The sequence below is a fragment of the Sorex araneus genome, chromosome 11 (genome assembly GCF_027595985.1).
Source record: "Sorex araneus isolate mSorAra2 chromosome 11, mSorAra2.pri, whole genome shotgun sequence".
NCBI lineage: Eukaryota > Metazoa > Chordata > Mammalia > Eulipotyphla > Soricidae > Sorex > Sorex araneus.
The window spans coordinates 43,814,576-43,832,713 of record NC_073312.1 but is presented as its reverse complement, the minus strand read 5'-3'; the positions used below and the strand labels follow the sequence as shown (position 1 = coordinate 43,832,713).

Below are 18,138 nucleotides of genomic sequence, written 5' to 3'. Positions count from 1 at the left end.
ATTTGTTTGAGCGCGCCCAGTAACGTCTCCATTGTGAGACTTGTTGTTACTGCTTTTGGCATATTGAATATGCCACAGGTAGGTTGCCACGGGCAGGTTACTCTTGGTAGATTGCCGGGCTCTCCAAGAGGGATGGAGGAATCAAACCCGGGTCAGCCGCGTGCAAGGCGAACGGCCTACCTGCTGTGCTATTGCTCCCGTATGAAAATTCTGCCTAGAGTTGAAGTCTATTTACTTAACAAAGAAACTGTGGAAATAAAGGTTGTCATTTATCTTAGTCAACAAAATTGATTCATGGATGACTGTAGCCCCTGCTACTGTCATTCTAACCCTGCCCTCCAGCAGCAGTGGCTTCATGGTCGCCTGCTTCCTATCCTTATATTTCCTCAACATCCGAATGGAATTCGGCATTGTTCCTATGCAGCTTTCTGAAAATATCTGTATGTTGATAAAACCACAAAGGTCATTTGCCATGGTTTTAGGGCAATCAGGGCGCCTCCCATAGCAAGCAAGCACTGGACTATGGAACCCAGCTGCTTGGAGGAACCAGCCCGGGATACCCAATCATCAATTCTATGAAGGAGTCCAAAGGACAGACAGGGCCACTGCATCTGCCATTTATATCTCGCTTCCTCTACTGCTGCCACCATCAACGAAGCAATTGAGGCAGAAGCGCCCTTGGCAGTGTACACTAATGAAGGTATCCTGCAGCAAGACATAGTACAGGTCAAGTACAAACTGATCCTCCAGGGAAAGACTAGGCTAATAAGGCCAAATTGTCTTGGAGTCATCAATGGATGTAAAACAAAAACATTAGCCTGGTGCAAACTCTCACGCATGGCTAATTAGACTTCAATCAGTCAAGTCTTTGTTCAGTCCATGTATCATCTGTGAATTACACATTTTTTTGCACTTTTCTGAAGCTGTGATTTACTTTCTTTTAGCCAGCAGAATGAAAAATTGGTATTGAGCCTGGTCATATTCACAAGAAAAGAATAATTGGTATTGTGTCTAGATCTGGCAGCCTGATTTACTAAGTGGCTCACCAAACCATCCAAGTTGGATTAGAGCAATTTGGTGTGGATGAAAAAGAGGGGATCCTTTCGATATAACAGACTGCCTTGAAGTCTTTCTGAATGATCCAGCCACAGAAGACATCATACTGACTGGTACTAATGCCAAACAAAATGCTGCAGAATTTACAAAAAAGCATAATTGTCGTCCCAAGGCCAAGCCTCTAGTTTTCTTCCTTGCTGGTTTGAAGGCACATCCTGGCAGAAGGAAGGATCATGGATGAACTGTGATTGCTGGAGCAAAGGGTGGTGTGAAAAGGATCTCTGCCCTCCAGAGCACAGAAGCTGCTGTCAACATGTCTCCTGCACAGATGGGAACCATCAGCTATAAGATATTTGCAAAGATGGAACCTAGTGTGAAAGGAAAAGCAAATGTGAATTTCCTAAATCTATGGAATTAATCGTCACAGAACTTGGATCCAGCAGCTGTTTGTTACGCTGTCCTCAGCCTGTGCCCATGACACTGGTCTGTCAGTACAACGAGAACCAAAACAAGGTTCCAATGTCCTCTAACAAGTGCTTTGACCTTCTTGTATAATAAAGACAGCCAATAAATCTGATGCTTGATTTAAAATGATCACAAATAATAATAAATTAAAAAGGTCAGTGAATATATGATAAAGATATCAGCATCACCCCAAATATAACCAATAATTATAAAGAATACATTAAAACAATGGGACTCTGTGCAAGGCTGTTTTCACTCGGGGAGCCCCAGAGGGGGGTCAGGTGAGAATCCTCCCCACCCCAAGGGACCCAGCCCTGGCAGCCGACCTCCACTACCACCCGCTGCCATGCTCCAGGCTGCTTTCCAGACTGTGTGACACATTATAAGACATTTCCTACCCATTTTTCATAATTACCACACCATATTTGATGGATTTTAGACAGTAGGCAACAAATCATATAGAGTAATATATACATACACATATATATGTAAATGTATATGTGTATGTATATGTATATATATGTATATGTGTATGCATATGTGTATGTGTATGTATATGTATACACACATACCTCTCAGCAAGCTACCGAGAGTATCCCACTTGCACGGGCAGAGCCTGGCAAGCTACCTGTGTTGTATTTGATATGCCAAAAACAGTAACGATAGGTCTCATTCCCAGGACCCTGAAAGAGCCTTCAATCTTTGGGAAAGACAAGTAAGAAGAGGCTGCTAAAATCTCAGGGCTGGGAGTAATAGAGACATTACTGGTGCCAACTCAAGTAAATCAATGAGCAAAAGGATGATGGTGACAGTGATACAGTGATACATTAAAAAATTGGACATTTGCCATCTGCCACCTGAAGCAAGTGACCAAATTGAGATGATCACCAGTGGAACCAAATTCACATCATGTGCCTCACAGAACACAGGCTATTAAATCTGCAACATTCTTACCACAAAATTGAGTCATGAAGAGACATGCAAAATTAGAAACATTAAAATACACTTTCAAAAATACGAAGGTGATGAAATGGAACAAGACCTAGAAACTATTTGAAAACAAATACAGAAGTAATATAGGCAAAACAATGTATAATCACAAATTTGATCCTAGGTCAATATAAAGACAATAGCAGAATAGTTGGTGACAATTCAGTAAAGTATATGTTTTCGTTTTTACCAATGTTATAATATTTCCTTATTTTGATCAATGTACTATGAATTAATGATACTAATATTTGAGAGGGCTGGAGCGATAGCACAGCGGTTAGGCTTTCGCCCTTCATGGGGCCAACCCTAGTTCGATTTCTCTGCCCTTCTCAGAGAGCCCTGCAAGCTACTGAGAGTATGGAGCCCGCACATCAGAGCCTGGCAAGGTACCCGTGCATATTGGATATGCCAAAAACAGTAAGAATAAATCTCTCAATGAGAGACGTTACTGGTGCCTGCTCGAACAAATCGATGAGCAACGGGAATCAAAATATTTGAGGGATAGAGTTGGCATCTCTGCAGGAGTTTGAGTAACTTTTTCATCATTTCTGTCTGAAATCTTATCAAAATAAGAAATTGTATCTTAATAATTATAAGAAACAAAAGTTTTAATTGCAATTCTTCTAAGCAACTGAAAGGTTTAAAAACCAAAAATTGACCGCCACCGAGATGTGATCCCGGGGGCTGCACGCGTGTGCAGCCTCTCCACAGCTGCACAAGCTTGAATCCAGACCCAGCAAAACCTCTTTCGGCATGGGCAACTCCTCGAAGAATGTCTCCAGCCTGAGAACTAAGCCTCGGCCCCGTGCCCGCCCAGGAGGGGAAAGGTATTTCTCTCTCTCGCCTCTTTCTCTCCGGGGATGAAGGGCGAGGTGTCCGCCATATTAAGACGACCACAGATTGGGTTTTCAAGCCTGCAATGATCCAATATCTGGAAGAAATCTCCCTGGACTTAGTGTTAAAGTACAGAAATTCAAAACCGCGACCTTATTTGTCTTCACAGTAGGTCTGAATCTAGTGGGGTACTCCTAACAACAATAGTGAGGTTTGTGTTGAAATATTGAATGTAACCAAAGTAAACAGAATGTAAAATAAAACTTACCAGTTACAAGCTAGGGGGGTGGGGGTGCGGGATGGGAGGTGTACTGTGTGGGGTTTTTTTGGTGGTGGTATATGGGCACTGGTGAAGGGATGGTTGTTTCAGCATTGTATAACTGAGTCCTAAGCTTGAAAGCATTGTAATCTTCCACATGGTGATTTAATAAAATAAAATTTTTATTTAAAAAAAAATAAAAACCAAAAATTGTTGGGGCCAGAGACATAGCACAGGGCTTGCATCTCACTACTCTCAGTTTAAACTCCAAGCACCACACAGGCCTCTGAGCACTTGCTAGAGGTCACTCCTGAGCACAGAGCAGCCGGAAATTGCCTTTGGACACCCCTGGGTGTTGTTCAACACCTCCCCCCCACACACACGTCAATCAATATGTGAGAAAGCAAAGTCATAATACCTAATTTTATTTGGAGCAAAATTGGTACAATTTCTGTGGGATGCATCAAGATTTTAGTCTATATGGAATGCAAATCAAACCTAAAATTCAAATTGTTGGGGATAGAGCTATAATACAGAGGGTAGGGCATTTGCCTTGCACGTGGCCAACCCAAGTTTAATTCCCAGCATCCCATATGGTCCCCCAAGCACTGCCAGGAGTGATTCCTGAGTACAGAGCCAGGAGTAACCCTTGAACATTGCCAGGTGTGACCCCAAAAGCAAAAATAAATAAATTAAATAAAACTCAAATTGTTTTGGGGGGATATGTGTGTTTGCTAGGGGATACAATACCTACCAAGCACACACTTTGTATGCATCCAAAACACATAAAAAATGTGTGCTTCTGTCCCCAGCTTCCAAAATTCTTGTACTTTTGGATTTACCCTATTTGTGTTTTGTTTATCAACATGCTATTACACTTGAAAATGTAGGAAAATGATAAATGTACATGATTGGTCATTGTGTCACAATTTGTAATATGAAAAGACAAATCATATTTGTTTCCATTCATAAAGCACTAGTTGATTCGAACAATGATAGGAAATTTGCATTAAATATTAGTAAATAAAGGAACTAGATTTTTTTACCAGAAATTTCTTTTTTTAATAATTTAATTAATTTATTCTTTAATTAGTGAGTCACCATGAGGGTACAGTTACAGATTTACCCATTTTCGTGCTTGTGTTTCCCTCATACAATGTTCAAGAACCCATCCCTCCACTAGTGTCCATTTTCCACCACCAATGAAGCCTGTATCCCTCCCACTCTCCAATTTCATCCTTCCCACCCCACCCCGCCCCGCCTCTGTGGCAGGCATTCCAATTTGTTCTCTCTCTCTCCTTTTGGGTGTTGTGGTTTGCAATAGGGATATTGAGTGGCCATCATGTTCAATCTCTAGTCTACTTTATTTATTTATTTATTTATTTATTTATTTATTTATTTATTTATTTATTTATGCTTTTTGGGTTACACCCGGCGATGCACGATGCACAGGGGTTACTCCTGGTTCTACACTCAGGAATTACTCCTGGTGGTGCTCAGGGGACCATATGGGATGCTGGGATTCGAACCCAGGTTTGCCGTGTGCAAGGCAAACGCCCTACCCGCTGTGCTATAGCTTCAGCCCCCTCTAGTCTACTTTTAGCATGCATCTTCCTTCTGGCACAGGATCTCCAATCACATTTTACTTGATATTCCCTTCTCTATCTGGATTGCCTTTCCCCCAGCATGTGAGGCCAGTTTCCAAGCTATGGAGCCAACCTCCTGGTATTATATACTACTATTCTTGGGTGTTAGTCTCCTACTCTGTTATTTTATATTCCACAGATGAGTGCAATCTTTCTATGTCTGTCCCTCTCTTTCTGACTCATTTCATTTAGCATGATACTTTCTATGTTGATCCACTTATATGCAAAGTTCATGACTTCATCTTTTCCAACTGTTGCATAGTATTCCATTGTATAGATGTACCAAAGTTTCTTTAACCAGTTATTCATTCTCGGGCACTCGGGTTTTTTTTTCCCAGATTCTGGCTATTGTAAACAGTGCTAAGATAAACATATAAGTGCAGATGTCATTTTGACTATATATTTTTTGTTTCTCCGGGTCACACCTGGCAATGCTCAGGGGCTAGTTCTGACTCTTGCATTCAGGAATTACTGTTGGTGCTTGGGGAACCATATGGGATGCAGAGTACTAAACTCAAGTTGACCGTGTTCAAGGCAAACAGCTCTCACCACTGTACTATAGCTCCAGCCTCTATAAGGAACTAGTTTCAATAATATAGGAACACATCTAAAATATTTAGTTACACAGAAAAAAATATAGGTTTGTAAAAATTTACTCTTGTAACTAGAAATGTGAAATGTTAGAAATAATGTTGACAATAATGATGCAGGTAGTTAGAAATCAGGCATTGACCCAGATTCCCTGATTTCCAATTCCAATTCTGTTACTGTTATAATATGTGTGTAAATTATTTTACTACGTGGAGTCTTGGTCTCTGCATCTATGAAGTGGTAGAATAATAGCTGCTATCTGAGGAGCTATGTTGTGAATTAACTGTATCAATTGCTTTACAATGTTTAGAAGAGTGGCAAATACTTAAGAACAGTTTAATATGTACTATTTTTAGTATTGTCTTCAGAGAGTAGAACTATGTGAGTAATATTTTGGGAATATGTAAGAGAGCTTTCACAGTATACCTTATAACAATTTGAATTCTGAATTGTGTGAAAGTATTAGCTATTAAAGAGAGGAGAAAATACTTCATGTAAAAATAAAATTTTAGGAGGGCTGGAGCAGTAGCACAGTGGGTAGGGCATTTGCCTTGCACACAGCCAACCCGGATTTGATTCCCAGCATCCCATATGGTCCCCTGAGAACCGCCAGGGGTAATTCCTGAGTGCAAAGCCAGGAGTAGCCCCTGTGTATTGCCAGGCGTGACCCAAAAAGAAAAATAAAATAAAATAAAATAAAATAAAATGTTATTATTTAAAAAAATTTCTATTTACTCTATGTTTGTGACTCCATTAATAACTTTAGTGAAAAAATATATGTTCCGGTGAAGAGTTTATGCTTTAATATAATATTGATTATTACTATTAAGCATTTTTATCTTATATATTTTGACACTTATTTATGTGCTGTGTGTCTAAACTTTGGACAGAAAGTTATTTTGATTTATTTTTAAAAATGTATTCTTATTTAATTTTGTGTAACAGGTGTTTTGTTATCCAAAACTCGCTTTAATTGGCAATTGTACAAATATTTTCTTTTTTTTTTTAAATAAAAATTTTATTTTATTAAATCACCGTGTGGAAGATTACAATGCTTTCAGGCTTAGGTCTCAGTTATACAATGCTGAAACAACCATCCCTTCACCAGTGCCCATATACCACCACCAAAAAAACCCCACACAGTACACCTCCCATCCCGCCCCCCCACCCCCTACCTTGTAACTGATAAGTTTCATTTTACATTCTGTTTACTTTGGTTACATTCGATATTTCAACACAAACCTCACTATTGTTGTTAGGAGTACCCCACTAGATTCAGACCTACTGTGAAGACAAATAAGGTCGCGGTTTTGAATTTCTGTACTTTAACACTAAGTCCAGGGAGATTTCTTCCAGATATTGGATCATTGCAGGCTTGAAAACCCAATCTGTGGTTGTCTTAATATGGCAGACACCTCGCCCTTCATCCCCGGAGAGAAAGAGGCGAGAGAGAGAGAGAGAGAGAGAGAGAGAGAGAGAGAGAGAGAGAGAGAGAGAGAGAGAGAGAGAGAGAGAGAGAAATACCTTTCCCCTCCTGGGCAGGCACGGGGCCGAGGCTTAGTTCTCAGGCTGGAGACATTCTGCGAGGAGTTGCCCATGCCGAAAGAGGTTTTTCTGGGTCTGGATTCACGCTTTGTACAAATATTTTCATTACAACAAAAAGATTTTTCCACTATACAAGCTTAACCATTTGGGCTTAATATTAGCATTAATTGTTACAGGTAAGAAACAGGCTCAAAATTGCATTAAAATCCTATAATTTTAATTTAGGACCATAGTTCCATATTATCCACACAAACAAATTTCATGAAATTATTATCTTGTGAATAACTATTTAAAGTGGAGAGAATTTGCCAAGTCTATGATAAAGTATGGCTTGATGTAATAAAATGTATTTAACTAATTTAGCCAAGTTAAAAAGCTTTATTATCCTTAATCTTTGATTCTGGAAATGGAAAATGAAGCAGGAATTTTAATTTGCATAAAAAGCTATAAGAGTATGTGCATATACTCAAATGGCCTTAATTTAATAAATTCTGTGCTCCCTGCCAAGACCAACACTATCACTGAAAATTAATTTGATATCAAAAGCTCTAATTGTATTGCAATTAAAACCCTTCATTACTCCCTTTTTAGGAAGGGAAAGTGTCCAAGTCCTTCCTGCCAAAGTGTGAGTTCTATAAGACTTTCTATTAGACTGACTTCTATAGACACTTAATAAAATTAGAAAATAAGCTTTAGCCTGAGGCAATAGAATATGTCTTCTTAGCTGTATTTTAATATCTTCTCTTTGCTACGAGAATATAGTCACAAAAAATGTCACTAAATATTCCCAGTAAGTAAAAAGACATTAGTGAGTGCTTATCTTCTGGCTGTTATGTACACTACTGCGTGTTTAACATACATTACACCATTTAATGCTCAAAATATTCATGCACAGGAATTATTAGTTCTGAAAATAGCGAAGTTCCCTCTACTGTATTTACATTTCCCAGTTATATAAGTTGATCATTTTTGTCTCATGCCTATCTTCTGTTTGCCTCTCCAAACTCAATTAGTGATGTGATACAAACAGGAATTATACTGTACTTATCAAAGACTACTCAGTTCTAAGTTGTAACTGTGCTTATAAAGACATAGAGATCTTGTTAAAATGTAAATTATGATTTTATAGGACTGAGTGAAGAAATTGTGCATTTCTACCAAATCTAAAGGTAAACTATTTGGTTGGTGGTCCAAATTTGAGTAACAAAGTAATATAATTCATCTAAACAAAAGTTTAATTGAAAATCGACCATGCAAAATGCTTTTCCAAAGTTTTTTGCTGAAGTCTCATTGAGTTGATCAATAACTGGATTCAAGCTTTTCTAATACTATGAATAATAAAGAATGTCAAGATCCAAATACTTTTATCTTTTTCTACACAGTAAAATTTGCATTTGTTATTAGCAATTAGACAGTAATACAAACTTGAATAAATAAAAAGTATTTTCCTGAAAACTACATTTTAAAGTAAATAAAAGAGAGAGAAAAGTCTTTAGTTTCCAGTGTAATAATAAATAAAACCACTGAATATCTTGTAAATTTTTTTGTTTGTAAGTATATATCTCTTGGATCATTGAAAATATATCAGAGGAGCATATAATTTTCCATGTAATTCCACAGTATTTTCATCTGAATCTCAGAGAAAATAAAAATGAGTTAAACCATGTCAGTCTACAGGTCCTTTGCTTGCTTTCATTGCGTTTTAGGAGCCAAAGCCAGCAGTGCTCAGGAAACATTCCCGATTCTGCAGAATCACTCCTGATGGCTTTGGGGCCCATATAGAATGCTGAGGATTGAACGTGGGTCAGCCATGTGCAAGGCAAATGTGCTACATACTGTATTATCTCTCCTGTTCCAATTTATAGGTCCTTTGTAAGACCATTGGTAAATCATTGTTCCTTATGTGTTTATTTCAATGTTTGGAGTAGCTGTGCATCAAAAACTTAATTCCAGTTTTCATGAGCTTTAAAAGGAAATACATTTAAGACAATAAGGAGGTACACAACCTTTCAGTGTCATCCCGTTGCTCATCGATTTGCTCAAGCGGGCACCAGTTACGTCTCCATTGTGAAACTTGTTCTTACTGTTTTTGGTATATCGAATATGCCACGGGTAGCTTGCCAGGCTCTGCCATGTGGGCGGGATACCCTCAGTAGCTTGCCAGGCTCTCTAAGAGGGGCAGAGGAATCGAACCTGGGTCAGCAGCCTGTGGCAGACAACCTTTACCCATTTAAAAAGGTTTAAGCTTAAGGTCATTTGCATACAGGAACAAAGTGCACTTAAGGTTTGTGAGTACAAATTGGTGTGACTGCTTTTCCTGTATGAGTTTTCACCCTTGTAAAAATGGTGTCTGACTAGTCATCTACTCAGTTTGCTTTCTTTAAATAATAAAATTCTGATAAAGATCTGACATTTCACTTTCTATTGGAAGCATTTCCCCTATTATTAAGTACTAAATTCCCATCTAATGAAAAAAAAAAGTGTTTTGAACTTACATGCCCATGTATAAAGCTAATAAGATAAACAGAAGGAAACCAAAACTAGAAGGTAAGTGGGCGTTGAACATTAGCTGACCTGATCTCTACCATTTTCTGAAACAAGGCCTAGGATATGGATGACTTATGTTTAAGAGTATTCACTCAAGAGTATTCTTTAGCAAACTTAGTTTTTCAGGATCTTCCCTCATTTTTGAAATCCAAGGCCAGAGACTTGTCACTACTTTATACTATTCTATTGTATCTCCTTATTTTCTCTCCATATTTTCTCTCTCTCTCTCTTGCTCTTTCTCTCTCTCAGGTGAGTGGGATTGTCAAGTAGTTGTTCCTCTTCCTCAGACTTATTTAATATGATACACTTCAGTCCCACTCACGTGGTAAGGAACTGAAGACATATTTTCCTATAATAGGATAGCTTTCCATTATGTATGTATACCACAACATTGTTTATCCATTACTTTGTCCAACAACAAAATAATCGATAAAAAAAGTTGTGGTATACATACATATTATCATATCCTGCTTATTGTACTAAACACTACAATGAACATAAGTATGCATATCACCACTCAAATTAATGGCTTTGTGCTTTGGGCAGTTATACATCAATGAGTGGATTCACCATGTCCTATAAAGGCTATTCTTATTTTCAAGATAAATTTCCATATTGTTTTGCGGAACAAAGGTAAATTGTAAAGGCAGAATCTGACATTACTATCAACAGTAAATGAGGGTTACATTTTGAGTGAAGGAATTGTTTCTGTTGCTAAAATCAGTAAGATTTGGTTTAGTTGTGTTCTACTTTGAAGTTCTGAAAGTTAGTTCAATGGGTTTTCATGAACAGTTGCAAAGCTAGACATGTTCATAGATAGACACCAACAATGTATATGGAGGTGAATGGAGACTCTTCAAAGGACTGGGATTTTGAGAGGGTTTATTTAAAATAAGGTATTATTTTAAATATTCATATATTAAACAATCCTTCTCAGGTACTGGAGATAGCTTATTTATTCTTAGAATGCTTCTAACCATATTTTATGATGATCCCATGAACATAGTTAGAGAAACTGAAGATGGAATGGTATTGGGATTATGTACATGGAAAATCATCATAAGCAATACTATAAATCACAGAACCCAAATCATTTACATTTTTTTAAAAAAGGCAAAAATACCTAACCAGAAAATTCATCAAAGATTGTAAAAATAATTGAAAAATCATTAGTGAATTGAAAAATTAATATTTTACTAAATACTATGTATAGTATATAATGAAAATCCTGAGTGCTTAAAATCCCAAATGTTGAAATAGATGTGAATCTACAAAAACCTCTCATTCTTTTCTGGTTAGAGAACGCTATCGCCATTTTGATAAAGAATTTGGTAGACAACTTTCTTATAAAAGTTGAGTCAGGGGCACAGTCAAAAGAGAAATTGCCTTGCATGCTACTAACCCAGGTTCCATCTAGAAAACCTACCCCACAAAAAGTATATTCTTACCATATGATCCAGTTAGCACATTTAAAGTACACCCCAAATTATTAGTTATCTCTCTATTGGTATTGTTATTTGTCAGTTGATAATTCTTGCTATGTTATATTTTTATTTTATTTGTTTCTTCTAATTTCAACTTAGCTTTGATGATTACTTATTAGTCTCTCCAGAGGAGTTTGGTTACTCTATATCTGAGTTTGTTTGCTAATTCTTTTTCATACTTTCATAGTTTTAATCATAAATATTAATGCCATTTAGCTTATTCTGAAATAGTCAGTGACGGCTTTAGTTCATTTTGTAAACACACTCTTGTAGTGTGCTCCCATCACTTGAGAAGAATTTATTCTGGTCTTGATGCTAATTATTTTTTTCTTATATGAGCTTTGGTAGTAATTTAATCTTGACACTATTCTGCTATTCTAACAATTGTGTTTCTTTTATCATTATTACCATGAGTGAGTTCTGTTGTTGTTGTTTTGTATTTTTAATCTGAATTCATTTTTCTGATGAATGAACTTCAAAACTCAGGTGAGTTTTCAAATTTCCAAAACCAATATTTCCTAGCTATTATTATTCATTTCTGCTTTTTCTGCAGATCTTTTGTTTCCTCTCTCTAGTCCTAACCTGACTGATTTTGATTTAGCTTCCAAAAGAAACTGCTCAGAGAGGGACCCATTTCAAAGAGACATCTGGAGAGTCTGTTTGGAGAGTTCTTGGAGTTTGAACATTTACTGCTCCTCAGTACTTCTTTCCTGGGCTCCTTGCACTGTCCCTAGGTCCATTATGCTTTTCATGCTTTTCGGTTTCAATGGTCATTCTCAAGTTGTTCCATTTTGTTTTACAGAGAAATTGCTTTGCTTTTTGAGTTTATGTCTGTTCTCAATCCAAAAGATCTGCCCTTTATTGCTTTGTTTGCTTCCTTCCCAGAGTGGTGCAGCGCTTGCCCTGTAGTTATAGATTTATTTGTTTTACAATTCATGGATACAGCTTCAAACTTACATGTATTGTTAACATTGTCCATGTGAAGCAGAGATCCTCTGCCCGTATCCCCCAGTCTTCGGTGACCCAGGGGTCACTCTCATAAGCCACTCCTGCTGGAGCCAGATAATCTCATGAGCCACCCTACAGATCCCATGGCTGCTTCTCTCAGAAGGGTGCATAAAATGAGCAACCCCCCCCCCCCCATCCGCCAGCAATGCCACTGGACTTTACAACAGGCTGTTTTCACTTAAGGTGTCCCAGAGGGGGGAGAGTGAGAGCCCTCCCTGCCCCAAGTAACCCAGCCCCGCAGCCAACCTCCACCAACCAACTGCCGCCATGCTCCAGGCCTCTCCCCACTCGCTTGGGGCAAGTCTCAGGTATGAGTGAATATATTCCTGGACCTCAAGGCTACTTTTACGGTGGTGGGACACATCATAAGACAGTCCCTACCCATTCTCCATAATAACCACACCATATTTGATGGGGTTCAGACAGTAAGCAACAAATCATAGAGGGAAATATATATATGTATATATATGCATTTATACATATTTTCAGATACATGTATATGCCAGAGCTCACATCACCCAGACTTTAACAACATGTTAGTGATATCCTATAGAATGTCTTAATGGCTCCTGCCAAAATAGAGCAATCTTCACACTGTTTCCTATATGGACACTTTTTTGTAAGCATGTTCAGCAGTTCTTCATAACAGACAATACAAAATACATACTTTCGGTTGTGTTTTGGGACAGGGATTGGGGTTTAGGATGGAAACAGCCCGAATTTGATGGTGGGAAGGCGTAACAGTGGTGGGATTGGTGCTTGAATATTAAATGTAATCAAATATTGTGAACTAACATATAAAATAAAAATAAATAAATAAAACATTGTCATGTGATTTTTGGATTCATTATGCAGTCGCTATCTTTTGATGCACAAATTCAACGAGATTAAAAATTCTTACAAAGAACTGATGATATTAAAATGATTATAATGTTTTACAAAAAATTGGAATAAATACGGAGCATAAATATAAGAACTTCTTTTTGGGGTGTGTGTGTGTGTGTGTGTGTGTGTGTGTGTGTGTGTGTGTGTGAGAGAGAGAGAGAGAGAGAGAGAGAGAGAGAGAGAGAGAGAGAAACAGACAGACAGACAGACAGAATAAAATTTGGGCAAATGTATTTCATTCTGTAATTTTAATAATTATTCCTTTAATATGTGTGTCACAAACTTGTACAAATGTTTTCCATTACTTGATGATTCCTTGCTACATCTCATCACGAATCACAAATCACGAAATCCCCGTTAACCGTCGATTTCTCGAGCAGGCTCAGTAACCTCTCCATTCCTCCTTTCCCTGAGATCTTAGAAGTCTCTCTCTACTCGGCCCTCCCAAGGATGTCACACTGGAGGCTCTTTCAGGGTCTGGGGAATGAGATCCAGCTTGTTACTGGATTTAGCATATAAATACACCATGGGAAGCTTGGAAGGCTGTCCCATGTGGGCAGGAAACTCTCAGAAGCTTGCCAGTTTCTCCCAGAGGGAGAGGTAGGCTACAAGATATCACTATATCTCATAGCAATTGAAAATAATGAATCACAATATGAAACATATTACTTCCTTTTCTGGTGCTGCTGTATAAATTTGGTATAGTACTGCTCCATAACTTTTAATTTTTAAACTGGAGATGAAAAAGCATTTAAATACTATGAGAAAATTAAAGCTCTCTATACAAAATTATAATTATTCTGAGTGAGTAAAATTTCAATAGGAAGGTATAAAACATAAAAATAAAACAAAAACAAAAAATACCAGTAAGAAGTCATTTTCTTTTGTGAGGGGAAGGATAGAGGGGAGTGACAAACACGATGGCTTGTCAGAGAATAGAACTGGGATATAACACTGGTAAAGATAGAGCCTTTACTGTTGTTCAGTATGAAAATATTTTTAAGTAACCTAAAATCTATGTATTACTAAATTTAAGAATTTAAGTAATCTTAAAATCTATCTATGAAATCTTTACATTTATATGGCTAAAGTAGATGGCCACATGTCTATATACTCCAATCTGAATGATTGTTCATCTTTGATACTTTGACATTTCCAGTAATAATTTATCCCAATGGATAAAGTATGTTGAAATAACCATTATCCTTGTAGTATTTTCCCTGAAACAGTCAGTAGAAATAGCCCCAGAAACTTGAAGGAGGCCCTTCTAGAATACTAACCAATGGACTAAATGATGCTCTGGAGCAGAGCACTTAATACCTGATAGTTGGTACTGAACTGTTGGCTATTATTTACCTATATTTCATTCCCATTCAGAAAAGGATGAGTTAGATATTAAGTCTAAAAAGAGTCTATGATTCTTTCAAAGTTTCTTGTCATTATGCTTCTATGCTGTTTCTATTTTCCTATAGTTTCTGAATGATAGAAATTACCAGAAGGTAAAATCCCTCTATCCTGGTTTAAAAAGAATATAGTTACTGTATATTTACTCTATACTTACTGCATATACTTACTGTGTATATATATAATAAATAATTTTCATGAATTAATTTATCTCTGCATGTTTTCTATATTCTTATTATCTCATTTTAGAGATTCCTTTCCTAATAAGAATGGCTTTTAGGAAATGCACTCCAAGGTTTTCTTTCACAGTTAATGTACCACAGAAAGCTAATCTTGATTGATCACCTGACATGAACTAACTGCCCTGCTAAATTATTTCACAGAATGTTTTATTTGATACCCTCCCAACTTTATTACACTTTTTACTAACTACTACTCCTCATCTTATAGGTTGAAAAGTTAAACCTTTTTGTAAGGTCAATTATTTAATTAAATGGTCAGAGTGAAAAACAATATAAGCTCAAATTAATATAGCTGCATAAAAATACTTCATATAAAAATCCTTTGTATTAATGCAATGTGCAATGACTCATATACCAAAATATTGTGATTTTTCTTTATAATGTTTTTCTTTTATTATTTGTACCCATGTATGGTTTTATCAAATAAATTTTCTAAAATGCTAACAATTGTTAGACTTCCGAAGGTGGTATTAAGATCATCTGAGTTATGTAGAATGCTTAAATATACTTAGTACTAAATATCTGGCTTTGAAACAGCCATATCTTTCCCCTGAGAATGATTTAGAGTCTATATTTCATGAGAGGTAGTCTTTAAAAATATAAGTGCTACGTTTTTACATCCAAATAAGTTTGAAACATTCGTGTGCTGGTATGCTGAGAAACAAGGGACAAGTGGCTCAGGGTGGAATTTTATAGAGCAGCACTTCGTATTTCAGGGGTAGAACAGAATGTGAATATGTGGCTGAGTCCGTGGAGTCCTAGAAAAGGCTCCATCTGAATATAAAAAGCAAGAGCCAAGTAATTCAGGAAAGGATTATGGGAAATATGATGTGTAGCTCAGGGAATATAAAAGGACAATTTTATTAGCTAAAATTGTTTCTTAGTAACTCCACTGTTTTTTCATATTATGTGTATAGAAATATATATGTATATATGCATATATACATATAGTAATATATGCATTGCCAAATACATTGTTTAGAGTAAAATATGTGCCAAATAAAGATAGCATTATAAACAAAATATTTCCAAATACTGATGACAGATGAGACTTCTTTTATATATATATGTCCTCTTAAGTAGGTGATTAAAGGAAGTAAAAAATACCTTTTCCTGACTGCAGGTGTGGGAAAGCACAGGGACACCCTACAGTGAAACAGTAAGGAATCCTTCCCCTTCGACCCTATACTAGAAAATGAGTTCCATCCTGCAGGGCATGAATGCGCTGGTGAATGACCAGTGTCTAGCAAGAAAGCTACACATAACAAAGTACACTGTGAACAAAAGGATGTAAAAGTTGCTTTTTTAGGAGGAAATTGAGACCTTACTTTTCGACTTCATTTTCTCTGGAACACATCAGTGGATAGAACCAGTATAATTAGCATTGGCTAAGAGAATTTAAATACTTATTGTGAAGTCTTTAGTTATCAATTGCTGAGAGTACATGTATGTCATCTGGGAAGAAAAGGCTAGAGGATAAATCAGGCTTCTTATGCCTCGGAAGTATTTCTTTATTTGAATAATTTGAGTTTAAGTGTTTGATTTGATTTGCTTAATTTAAGTTGACTCGCAGTACCTTTGGAAAAAATTAATTCCAAATAAGAGTTTAATGATGAGCTATAGGGTTACAGCTGAAACTCAGTCTAAACCAGGGCAGAAGTCAAGCAAGAATCAATTAAGGAAGACATGGCTTGAAATCTGTGGGTCACTGGGACAGGATATTTTAGTGACTTAACTTTAACAACAATGGGTGTAATAGAGACTCTGGAGACTTGACAGAGACATTATTAGACATGGAATAACGTATATGAAGAATGAAACAGTGACATGGGGAGTTACTGTGAATTTGAAATTTGTAGAAAATAACACGAATGGTTCTAGAAGTTTTGTGAACTTAGGTGAATTTCACAGGAGTACTGAGATGAAAGAAGAAACTTCTCTTTGAAAACCAAATTTCCTTATATGGGACTTCTTTGTTGAGTCTTCATAAAGCATTCGTTTAAAGCATTCCATGAGCTCAGACATTCCATGAGCACAAGTTTTAGGTGAAGGAATCTGTCTGCTGATATTATAAGTTCTCACATTGGTGGGAAGTGGCAAAATAGCTTAGTTGGGTTCACTGTCACTGTATCACTATCATCCAGTTGTTCCTCGATTTGCTTGAGTGCCAGTAACATCTTCATTTGTCCCTGTCTCATGCTAGTGTAGCCCAATGACATCTGCTTGCTCCAGGAACAAGAAGAGCACATTGTTGTTACTGTTTTTGGCATATAAAACGGGTACTCTGCCAGGCTCTGCTGTGCTTCTTGGGTTAGTGGGTTGTGGGTTAGTGGATACTATTTTGAAGATCTCTATAATATAATGATGAGTGTCAATAAAAAGAAGTTTCTAGGGTTCTTAGTTTCACATCCTCTGTAATTAAAAATATAGTTTTCGACATAAACATTCTCTTTAATTCACCAGTGAAAAATGATAGTTACCTTAGGACATAGAACTTACACCAGTTAACCAGGATAACTTATAAAATAAAAATAATAAACTGTGGTTGTGGAGAGATAACTCATAAAGCTGGAGCACATGCTTGGCATGCAGAGATAGTAGGTTTGATTCCTAGGACCATTTGGCTCCCCAGCTTACGTGGTCTTGGTACACCTGAGCACTGCATTGGTGATTCCCCTCAAATAGAGAATAATTTACTATGATGGATTTTCTGAGAAATGTAAATAAACACAAGATCAGCCAAAACAATACTCAATCCAAATTTAGAGAACATTATGATTGAGGTCTATTGCTGAAATATAGTAGATTTGTGGTATGTTTGAGAGAGGTCTTCATTCTTATTGCCTTGTTTTATCTTAAAAGCATTGAGTTCATCAACAAATACTTGAGAAATTTTGGGGAAAAAGCATTATGTCAACACTGTAACATAATAACAATAATAGTAAGCCATAATTACAATCAGGAACTATGCTCCATGAAAAATACACACCAATTACTGCAGAAATACATATTGATTTTCTCTTAGATAAAGTATAAGTTTCTACAAGAGCACATTATAAGATCTCCTATTCTATCATTCATTCTATCTAGAGGAATAAAGACAAAAAGATGTTAAATAGGAGTGGATATTTGACTGCAAAAGAGAGAAATCACGTTTCTAATAGTCTTGCATGAACATAATG

General features: G+C 36.9%; 1 pseudogene; it reads left to right on the top strand.

Annotated features, from left to right (window-relative positions):
• Positions 1 to 298: 298 nt before the first annotated feature.
• Positions 299 to 1,474, top strand: LOC101554034 (succinate--CoA ligase [ADP/GDP-forming] subunit alpha, mitochondrial-like; annotated as a pseudogene).
• The last annotated feature ends 16,664 nt before the right edge of the window (positions 1,475 to 18,138 follow it).